Raw genomic sequence first — 8,273 nt, 5'->3', positions numbered from 1 at the left:
CAAATATATCTGCTTCATTGGCCATATCGTTTCGATCTGGCCATTTTATAAATCTTTTCTTCAGCCTATTTACAATAATGTCAATTATGCGTGTTCGACTTTCATTAAAGTTGTATGGTCTATAACTTTCGCTCTTTTGTTCATAGTGAAAACTGTTTAAGTGTTATACATATTTTTCTCCGTCTGCCTGAGGTTTAAACTTTCGAATTTTACCACTTTTTATAAAGTTGCAGCACTGGAAGTATCTTAAATTATAAAAGTAAAAAATCTTTTTAACGTGTACACGTGAAAAAATAGGCTCGAAAGATGCCGAATCATTCCGAACTCTTCCGAACATCGTCGCGACAATCTCGGAGTAAAACGAGATTTGTGAAACCAAGAGAAAATATCAACAATTTTTCATAAACAAAATATGTGGTCAACCTCATCAGACTCTATTTACAAAGAAAATAATGCTCGCACATTACAATATTTGATACACACAACATTTTACGGTAATGTGTAAATTGGATGTTTCAAATACTCAATCTGTGGACATATACTAGCATGATTTGCTCATATAGGCCAGAAGGAAAACGTAAACAAACACATGTGTGCTTACGCTAGTCACCTGGCTCACCACGTGCAGGTCATGTCAAACGTCAGTCACGTGATACGATTAGGAATCCGACAAAACCCGAAGTCACTGAACATGGCGGTGATTGAAGGCGCTTTATTCAAAACCAGGAATATATGATTCCTAGATTTCGGCTCTCTTATAGGCCGACATATGCTTTTGGGGAGCTAAATCATCAAGTTACATGTCAATGTTTAAATATCAAATGTTTAAGTTACATATCGTTACAGTGAAATTAGCAGCAATACAACTTTAACAGTGGTGGCCTCTCCAACAATAAACCGGTCTGCAATTTTCTGAATAGTGTCTGTGCCTGCAAGGTAACACAGCGTGATTAATAATTGTTTTGAAATGTCAGTCATTTTGTATCCACCTGTGTGATTGGACTGCCAATCCGGACATTCTGAAATAAAATCTACACCAACACTGAAGGTTTCACTAGACATCCTGAACATTCTGCGAAATATTTCCTCTGTGTATAACACGCACCTCGCACAACATACACGCCTCCCAACATACAATGGGAGGCCGTCCTTACATGACCATAGCTGTTAATAGGACGTTAATTAATCAAACGAACAAACAAACAAGTATTCTGGCACAACTTCCTCCACATAACCATAAATTTTCGCTCTCTCGGTTTTTCTGCAAGATAATAAAATAGGTTAAACCAGTAAGATTGTTACAGACACGAAATATAATTTCACATAAAGATATTGTCCTTCTGCCTGATTAACATAACTGATTCAAATCACATAATTGCTGTGGTTTATTCTGATCTTTAATAATTCGCCCTGCAGGTACCTGCTGCCCCTATTGCATGATCGTAAAAGGCGACTAAATTTAGGATCTTATCTTTTCTTTTCTTCCTAACTGACTTTATCTTTCCTAATGCCTCCCTTGGCACCACCTCACTTTTGGCCTTGAGTTGACGTTCGCCCCTGTGAGGAAGGCTCTGGGTTCTGTCCCATGGCCGAGACACACCAAAGTCTATAAAAGTGGTAGTTTCTGCTCCTGCTTAGCGTTCAGCATACAGGGAGTGGGACGACTGGTTCGCCCGTTGTCAGTATAATGTGACCGGGTGGGGTGTGTTGCTTGGTGTCACCGGCTGCATGCTTCAGTGATATAGCACTATAAAAAGGGCAACAGGTGTTGTGCGAGGTACGTGTTTTGGGAGACTGCGGTATATTCATGTAGTGTCTTCTTGTATAGTGCAACTTTTGCCCTTTTTATAGTGCTATATCACTGAAGCATGCCGCCGAAGACACCAAGCAACACACCCCACCCGGTCACATTATACTGACAACGGGCGAACCAGTCGTCCCACTCCCTGTATGCTGCGCACTAAGCAGGAGAAAACTATGCATGGAATTTGAGAAAGATCCCTTCAGTACTTTCTGAGAAATATCGATAACAAACTTTAACAATCAAAATCCAAAATGGCCATCTGTCGGTCATCTGGTATACCGATCGGTCCAAAAATACAATATGCACAACACAAAATGGCCACCTGTCGGCCATCTTGTTGACCGATCGGTCCCAAAATGCATTATGCACAACTAGGGTCCTAGGGGAACCTACATATGCAATTTGAAAAAGATCCCTTCAGTACTTTTTGAGAAATAGCGGTAACAAACTTTAATTATCAAAATCCAATATGGCCGCCTGTCGGCCATTTTGTTTACCGATCGGTCCCAAAATGCAACATGCACAACAAGGGTCCTAGGGGAACCTGTATATGAAATTTGAGAAAAATCCCTTCTTCACTTTTTGAGAAATATCGGTAACAAATTTTAACTATCAAAATCCAAGATGGCCGACTGTCGGCCATTTTGTTTACCGATCGGTTCCAAAATGCAATATGCACAACTAGGGTCCTAGGGGAACTTATATATGAAATTTGAGAAAGATCCCTTCAGTTCTTTTTGAGAAATAGCGGTAACAAGAATGGTTAACGGAAGGACGGACGGACGACGGACCACGGGCAAAAGGCGATTTGAATAGCCCACCATCTGATGATGGTGTGCTAAAAACACACGCTTACAGTTTAGTTTATTCTTTATCTTTGACAAAAATGTCTTCACAAACAGTGTGAGGTGACAACAAACGGTCCATATTTTGTTAATTCTTGTAAACATACATGTTGGAATTTCATTTTTCTTAACCTTAGCTATTAGTCGGTCTATGTGAATCTTGTATTTAGCAATTCTTTGAGTTTCTTTCCGTTCTCCACTTGTCAGTTGTTTTCCACCACGAACAAAAGGGGGAATGTTAAGGTTTAAATTCAACTTTGCCAATTCGTCACCTATTGCGAACCCTTTATCTGCCATAATGGAAACACCATCCTGAATGTATCCATGCACTGTCAGACTTTCCAAAAGTTCATAAAACCCACTTTCTTCAGTGATGACTTTGTCCGATACAGACCCAGAAAATAATTCTGATACAAATAAAAGTGTTCCTCTTGGATCATAGCCAATTAAACCTTTCAGTGTTGTATTACCTTTATAATCACTGTAAAACTGACTTTGTAGTCCAAGCGCACACGGAGACTACAAAGTTCAGTTCCATCAATAATAATTAAGGTTGTAGAATAATCCTTCTTGAAATCCTTTGGCATGTTTTTTATGAGTGTATCTCTGTGAGGCCATAGTAGTAATTCTGCAAGTTTAAAGTACATTGGTCAATCAAGGTGTTGAACACAACTCTCCAGCGGTTTGGAGTTTGATACCAAATTTCATAGCAAGATCAGCTAAACTAAAACTATGTCGACATCTTATCAGAGTCAAAAACAATGAGTCTTCATTAGGCAAAGACTTAAAGTCACTACGCCCTTTCTCAAATTGTAAACTGAAGTTTTCAGGAATCAAAAAGGACAACAAAGCTACAAATCTTATGTATGTTATACCATTGTAGTGCTTAAACAGGTTTTTGTGATTGGTGTTGTTATCTAATACTGCCTGTACCCCAAACCATTTGCTGTTACTGGAAGCAGGCTGAGTGGTGACACTGGCTTGTTGTAGATCAGATATGGTTTTCTCCTGCTCCTTGACTTAAGATTTCAGTGACTCAAACGCTGCAGTCATAGTCAACACTTCTAACGATGATACTCCTGTAAATGATAATAAGCCTTTTATAGGGATTTCTATGGCAAGCAGTTTGTGTTCTTACCAACTTGATACAGATATGCAAATGTACATGTATTGGTAAATTACAGGAACCTTTATGAAATTTAAAATGCAGATTCTACTTTTGATCTTAATACATTTTCTTTAATAGTTTTTTTAATATCAATGTTTTGTATATTACAGACTCGGAATTTGATATCAGCACCAGCCCCAACAGTATCTTTTGGATGTGGTGATAAATCTGTACACAGACAATCTCCTGTTATATTGCCGGGAGTATTTAGATTTCTCAACAGACATATGGAGCAAGCAGATATAGAAGATATAGAGAAAATACACTTAGTCAAACACTATCTGATACATGGCTTAATGAGAGAATAATTACACTGACTACATCTAACTTGGCCGAGTAATCAGCAGAAAAGCAAAGCCCATACCATCATTTTTGGAAGATGTGCTCAACAGAACATCAAAATCTGCACCTGCCCTATATTACGGCTCCAAGCATGAAAAAGAAGCCAAGACAAAGTATCTCGAGACCTTTCCCTCACGATATATTCATGACTGCGGCTTTATTATCAACAACAGCTTTAACTTTCTCGGTGCATCACCTGATGGAAAATTTTGTGACAATTGGGAATGTGGTATTCTGGAAGTGCAATGCCCTTATTCAGCAAGGAATATGGACATAGACAGAGCATGTGATGGAATCGATGGCTTTTGTTTAGAGCGGAATGGCTACAAATCGTATGTATGTTATACCAGTGTAGTGCTTAAACAGATTTTTGTGATTGGTGTTATCTAATACTGGCTGTACCCCAGCAGGTAGGGCGTTAGAATTGTACCTGCTGCCCCTATTGCATGATCGTAAAAGGCGACTAAATTTAGGATCTTATCTTTTCTCTTCTTCCTAACTGACTTTATCTTTCCTAATGCCTCCCTTGGCACCGCCTCACTTTTGGCCTTGATTTGAGCGTTCGCCCCTGTGAGGAAGGCTCTGGGTTCTGTCCCCTGGCCGAGACACACCAAAGTCTATAAAAGTGGTAGTTTCTGCTCCTGCTTAGCGTTCAGCATACATGGAGTGGGACGACTGGTTCGCCCGTTGTCAGTATAATGTGACCGGGTGGGGTGTGTTGCTCGGTGTCTTCGGCGGCATGCTTCAGTGATATAGCACTATAAAAAGGGCAACAGTTCCACTATACAAGAAGACACAACACGAACATACCGCAGTCTCCCAGTACACTCACCTCGCACAACATACACGCAACACACCGCATACATGGGAGGCCGTCCTTACATGACCATAGCTGTTAATAGGACGTTAATAAATCAAACAAACAAACAAACAAAAAAAAGCTGTACCCCAAACCATATGATGCTACTGGAAGCAGGCTGAGTGGTGACAATGGCTTGTTGTAGATCAGATATTGTTTTCTCCTGCTCCTTGACTTTAGATTTCAGTGACTCAAACGCTGCAGTCATAGTCAACACTTCTAACGATGATACTCCTGTAAATGATAATAAGCCTTTTATAGGGATTTTTATGGCAAGCAGTTGTGTTTTTACCAACTTGATACAGATATGAAAATGTACATGTATTGGTAAATTACAGGAACCTTTATTAAATTTAAAATGCAGATATCTACTTTTGATCGTAATACATTTTCTTTGATAGTTTTTTAATATCAATGTTTTGTATATTACAGACTTGGAACCTCAAAGCAGCACCAGCCCCAACAGTATCCTTTGGATGTGGTGATACATCTGTACACAGACAATCTCAAGTTCTATTGCCGGCAGTATTTTGATTTCTCAACAGACATATGGAGCAAGCGGATATAGACGATATAGAGAAAATTACACGAAGTCAAACACTATCTGATACATGGCTTAATGAGAGAAAAAATGACACTGACTACATCTAACATTGGTCGAATAATCAACCAGAAAACCAAAGCCAACACCATCATTTTTGGAAGATGTGTTCAACAGAACAACAAAATCTGCACCTGCCCTAATTACGGCTCCAATCATGAAAAAGAAGCCAAGACAAAGTATCTCGAGACCTTTCCCTCACGGTAGATTCATGACAGCGGCTTTATTTTTAATTTTAATTTCTGAAGAAATTTTACATTGGTACAAAAAGCATTTACATATGATATCAATATTCATTATGTATATCGTAATTTTCATTTATAAACTTTGAATTTCTCTAATACTGTAAACCAAGTTATTTACACGGGCTGCTAGATATAATGCACTCTCAAGGTGTTCATTGAAAAAACAAAGTTTACTCTCTCTGTAGAGATATATATATGCGTTATATAAATTAATTTACAAGTTATTACGTGTTTTCACACATACTGCGGCTTTGTTATCAACAACAGCTTTAACTTTCTCGGTGCATCACCTGATGGAAAAGTTTGTGACAGTTGGGAATGTGGTATTCTGGAAGTGCTAAGACCTTATTCAGCAAGGAATATGGACAGACAGAGCATGTGATGAAATCGATGGCTTTTGTTTAGAGCGGAATGGTCAAGCAATGGGTTTGAAAAAGAATCATATGTACTTTGCTCAAGTTCAAGGACAACTTATGATATCTGGCTGTAACTTTTATGAGTTTGTTATATTCACACAGAGAAGTTTATTTGTTGATTTGTTTGTTTGTTTGAGTTTTACGGCCCATCGACAACTAAGGTCATTTAGGGCCAAACTACAAGTCATGCATTATTATCAGGATAAAAGATCAGGGTAAGAAAAGGCAAGTAAGGATTAAAACACAGATTGTAAACGTTTATTTGATAAAAAAAGGTTTGCATGGGATAAAATAGTTTTGGCTAAAACACACGAGAAAACTCATGCAAAATGTTGATGAAACGATGAAATGTTGAGTTGATACGATGATATGATGAGAAAAACGTTCATATTTTATCTAAAATACCGATTTCTCTGAGATAATTAAAAATACGATTATGTCTCACGGCATGAAACAAAGTGTACATGTCGGAGACATCGTAGTGCTTATCTCGTATGTGCTTAAAATCAATACAGAGCACTAAGATATGCTCCACTGTGAGAGGAGAATCACATGCATGGCATATGGGAGGATCCTCCCTTCTCAATAGATAGGAATGTGTAAAATATGTGTGTCCAGTTCGGAGCCGTAAGTGTAGGTTGAATTTTAAACATTTTGTTGTTTGTTTCGGTAGACCACCTTTGTTGCCAATGGTGTTTGATGGCTGAGTGAATTGAAGGTTTGATGTCGGTGTATGGTAGTTTCAAATCTGTTTGTGCTAGGCGAAGAGCAGTCTTAGCTGCTTTATCCGCCTTTTCATTTCCCTTTATACCCACATGACTGGGAATCCAGAGATAAGTAATTTGAGTTTTAGAAGACAATCGAAATGTTCGGATCAAAAGATTTTGGATTAATGTGTTTCTAAGGTTTCTTGATTTCAAAGCCTGAAGAACCGAAAAGAGTCGGAACAGATGATTGCCTTTTCAATGCGGTGTTCTTCGATATGGTCAAGAGCCAAACCGATAGCACATGCTTCCGCAGTGAAAATGGAGGCAACATCCGGGAGTCATATAGAGGAGCAGTGATTAGATGTACAGCATACTACCGCAACATTATTACCATATTTTGATCCGTCAGTGTAGATCTGAACATGGTCAGGGAAAGCCCTAATGCACTCCCAAAAGGAGGATTTGTGTTCTTCGGGTAATGCACTGGATTTTGCCCTCTCATGTAGAGATAAATTGATATCAGGTGTTTGAATGAGCCATGGTGGTACATCCGATACGGTGTACTCGTCAATGGTGTCGAAATTTATATTTAGTTCCAGCAAAAATTTTGAAATTCTGATGCCAAATGTTGGTATTTATTTTTTGAATTTGTGTAAATATTTCTTGACGTTGTGGATTGAATACAAGGTTAAATGCGGGATTTTTGGGGTTGGATTTCAGTTGAGCAAAATTTGAAATAAACTTTGGCAAATTACCACGTATACCGATATCATGGATATCGTTCATGATTCCATATTGCCAAGTTGTGTCGTATGCCTTTTCAAGGTCAAAGAATACGGCCACAAGATGTTCTTTCTTGGCAAATGCTTCTCGTATAAATGTTTCTAGTCTACCGTTCCCCTGCGGTTTCTAAAGTCGCTTTGCAAAGGACTTAAAATATTGCTTGATTCCAGGAACAAAACTAATCTAGTATTTATCATACGTTCTAGAGTTTTACATTGTTTGTTTGCTTAATTAACGTCCTATTAACAGCTATGTAAGGACGGCCTCCCATGTGTGCAGTGTGTTGCGTGTATGTTGTGCGAGGTGCGTGTTTTAGGAGACTGCGGTATATTCATGTTGTGTCTTCTTGTATAGTGGAACTGTTGCCCTTTTTATAGTGCTACAAACGTAGTGATAATAAGGATGTGTATTTTAATCAGATTGTATTTTCTTATTTGACTCAGTTCAGGACAAATCAAGTTTGTGTTTCATAGCTATAGCTTTGTGTTAGTCGATTATTTTAA

General features: G+C 38.5%; 1 pseudogene; it reads right to left on the bottom strand.

Moving 5' to 3' along the window:
- Positions 1-840: 840 nt before the first annotated feature.
- On the bottom strand, positions 841-3,816 carry LOC138311467 (uncharacterized; annotated as a pseudogene).
- Positions 3,817-8,273: the final 4,457 nt, after the last annotated feature.

The sequence above is a fragment of the Argopecten irradians genome, unplaced genomic scaffold (assembly GCF_041381155.1).
Source record: "Argopecten irradians isolate NY unplaced genomic scaffold, Ai_NY scaffold_0027, whole genome shotgun sequence".
Taxonomy (NCBI): domain Eukaryota; kingdom Metazoa; phylum Mollusca; class Bivalvia; order Pectinida; family Pectinidae; genus Argopecten; species Argopecten irradians.
The sequence above is the reverse complement of the archived record's forward strand: the minus strand, read 5'-3'. Positions and strand labels throughout refer to the sequence as shown.